The following is a 3,591-nucleotide window of genomic DNA, read 5'->3' as shown; positions in this document are numbered from 1 at the left end:
AGGGGACTCTGCACCACAAGTATGTTCATAAAATTATAGGTGTAATTTGAAAATATGTAAATTACTTTAGTCTTTAAATGCCATGCAAAGGAATTCTAAAGGTGAATGCTTCGTAAATTGAATAATTACTGCCACATGTATCTGTTTTATAAGCACACATTATCTTTGTTGCGGGCCTGCTGCAATTTTGAATGCCATGTTGAGCTCCATAAATGAGTTATGTATGAGTTAACTTCTAGGAAAATCTAGCACTGAGTGTTTCCACAGTCTATGCTAAGAATGGGGATAATAAAGGGACCTTCACTAAAATGAGCCGAAATACTGCAGAATTCTGATGTACTTTGTAAATCATCAAATGTAACTCCTGCCCAGTATGCTTTAAAAAAAAATTTTTTTTTTACAGTGCTTTACTGAGCATTAAGTCTTTGAACGATTAGGAAGCCCTCAATAAATTTTTATTGGTCGATTGGATAGTATGTTAGATAAATTTCTATTAACTATAAAATTGGACTTAATAGAACATCCTAGGTCTCTCAAACTTTGTGCCAATGGCTCGCTCTCTGTTGACATTATGGGGAATGAGAGATAGCAAGTGAGGAAACACTCTGGAAACCATCGGGCTGATGGCTGTACAAATAGCTCAATGTAAAAAACATTGATCTGGGAGGCTTCGTAAATCAAAACTGGTCTCTAAAATTAGCCAAGTATGCCAAGGTCACGTGGAAAGTCGGTGTGATGCTGTCATGTCCTCTAATGGGTCCTCCACATCCATCAACTGACAATTACTGGGCTCCCAACTCTGGACTTCAAAACATTTGGAAAATGTTCATAAACATGTTCAGAATCCCATGGTGTAAGTAAAACATTTTTATAAGATTATAAAATAAAGAAAACTGGCACACGTTTTGTTTGAACAAGTGTGCTAGTGATTTCTTTTCCTAAGGTGAGGGACTCTTAAACAAGTCTTAGTAATTGCTCTTAGGGAATTTGGCCTCTTAATTTTTGAAAACACAATAAAATACATGCAAATCTCTAAACCTTGTAGAATAGATGACAGACCCTAAACCTCAGACATATGTGGAGAGGATCTGAACGAAAGATGGCTCTGCTCAAGCTATAGTTTCAGAAACAATTTAAAAAGAGACAATAGGATTTTTGGTTTGATCTTTGCTTATGTGGAAACAGGAGGATTTGAGAGGTTTTTGTTTGTTTGTTTATTTGTTTTATTCAAAGAACCCCCATAGGCTTCTCTAGGAGGTAAGTAGTCTAAACCTCTTAATAAACTAGTTGTGTCCAGAAGAATAAAGTATAAAATGTCATTGTTGTGGCAAATTTATATTAATTGCCACAATAACAGTTAAAATAAAAAAAAAATTAAAAAAGGGTGGGAAACACAATTACTTTTTTGTGACTAGATACAATAGAAATTATACATAATTTCTTTCTCCTCCTTTTAAAGGACTTTCTTAAAGCCACAGGAAACCCCATCTCAGTTGGGATTTGAGCATGGGTTGGGGAAGACAGAAAGAATTATTACTTGAGGAAGTTGTGGTCGGAGACCCTCATTTTCCTCCTCTGGCCTTTGTTTAGTAGTTTCAAAGGCATTCCTTTTAGTGAGGGCATCAACTAGAGTAAACACTATTGAAAATGAGAAGTTGGGGCTCTTCTCAGGGGAGTTGGGAGGATGGGTGTTTTCTCTTCCAGAAAAGGAGAAAAACAGAAGGAGATTTATTTAAGCAGTAAGTAGTGGCTCTCTCATAAGAGGCAGCATGAAATTGGTCTCCATGTTTTCAGTTTATAGCCAAGCAAGCTTAGGGGAGGGGCGGGGAGCATGACAACAAAGTGGCCTAAGGGCAAAATTGCTGACATTCCTGAAATAGCCCCAGATTCCTCACATCCCAATAAGCAAGAATCAAGTTCACTCACTTTTGAAGAAGACCCACTACAGCCTTCAATTCTTTTGTTACCTTGACTTTTATCTCATTGTCCTGTCTGACCTCCTCTTAAACCAAAGAGTAATGATTGCTGATTTGACCATTCTTCTCTGCACATAAAGATGTCAGGGGTCAAGATCTGTAGTTGTAGAAAACCCAATGCTCAAGAAAAAATGAAAAGAAGGCTCTATTCACGTGGTTCATATTTAGACATGTAAAGACAGTTAGCATGTAAAAGTAATCTGAAAGCAAAATCAAAGGATATGAGAATCACAATTGCCCCATTAAGATTTTGGAAGGTTCTAGAGATGACAACTCTGGAGATTAATAAACAGAAAGCTCATTTAAAATGGACTTTGGATGGCCTGTGAGTGTTAGTCTCACGTCCTACCACTCATCATCAGTTATCCTAAACGAGAAGAGATGTACTTTCTCCATCTCCAAAAGGAAGAGGTCTTTTCTACTCTTTTACTCCAGCAAGAAGGAGGATCTTCTTCCCTAGAAACCACTCAGCCAGTGAAAGACCTACTGCACTATGAACTCCCAGTTTCCTCCGATAGATTTTTTTTTGTTTACAACAGCCCCTCTGAACACTCCCTTGCCTCTATGAAAGAACATTCTTTTGTTCTCTGGAATGGCCCATGATTCACCTTTGGACAGTATGTCCCAAATTGCAATTCTTTATTGTTCCTAAATAAACCCATTTTTCTTGAGAACTATCCAACTGTCTATTTGTTTAAAGTCAACAAAACACATACATATAATCTAAAAACCTAGGACCTTCTCAGGTCCTGGGGGCAGAATGTGTTACCTAGCAATAATATGCATCAAATATATGCATCAAAAAGTCCCTTTTTTTAATCCATCAAGAATCATAATACCCTCTAACAATCCATAATAATATTGATAGAATAGTTTCATTTTATGTATTCTAAGTTTCAAGAAAGATGTGAAGGAAAGGAAAAATATTGGAGTTACTCAAATGATTAAAAGTAAAATTATTTAAAGAAAAATATTAGCTTTGTAAAAAGTAGCTTTTTAAACAAGTATTAGTTGGATATCCTTCTTACATTGGAAAGTGATCGTTACAAGCCTTTGTGTATATATACATTTTCAATTCCTTTGGGTAAATATCTAGGAATGGGATTGCTGGGTTACATATATGTGTATAAGATACTGCCAAAATGTTTTCCAAAATGACTTGGTCATTTTGCATTCCCAGTGACAATGTATGAGAACTCCAGTTGTTCTACATCCTTGACGACACTTGTTATTGTTAGCCTTTGATTTCATCTTTTCTAGTAGATGTGTACTAGTAACTTACTGTCAGTTTTAATTTGCATTTTCTTAGTGACTAATGATATCGAGCATCTTTGTATGTACTTATTTGCTATTCCCAGATCTTCTTGGGAAATTGTCCAACTTATTATTTACTTTATTGCCCATTTATCTTATTGGGCCATTTGTCTTCTTCTTATTATTGAATTTCAAGAGTCTTTTGTCAGATATATGTTTTGCAAATATTTTCTGCCAGTCTGTAGCTTGCCTATTTATTTCCTTAAGTGTCTTAGTTAAGAACAAGTTTTAAATCTTGACAAAATACAATTTATCAATTAGACCTTTTATGTTCGTTATGTTTTGTTTAAGAAATCTTTCC

At 35.5% G+C, this 3,591-nt stretch overlaps 1 long non-coding RNA gene across 1 annotated transcript in view; it reads left to right on the top strand.

The window, feature by feature from the left end:
* Positions 1 to 3,591, top strand: part of LOC112480633 — a 190,509-nt gene that overhangs the window by 93,168 nt on the left and 93,750 nt on the right. The gene's annotated exons all lie outside the window — the stretch shown is intronic.

Source organism: Pteropus alecto, unplaced genomic scaffold (assembly GCF_000325575.1).
Source record: "Pteropus alecto unplaced genomic scaffold, ASM32557v1 scaffold20, whole genome shotgun sequence".
Lineage (NCBI taxonomy): Eukaryota > Metazoa > Chordata > Mammalia > Chiroptera > Pteropodidae > Pteropus > Pteropus alecto.
This window is presented reverse-complemented; position numbering and strand designations above follow the sequence as displayed.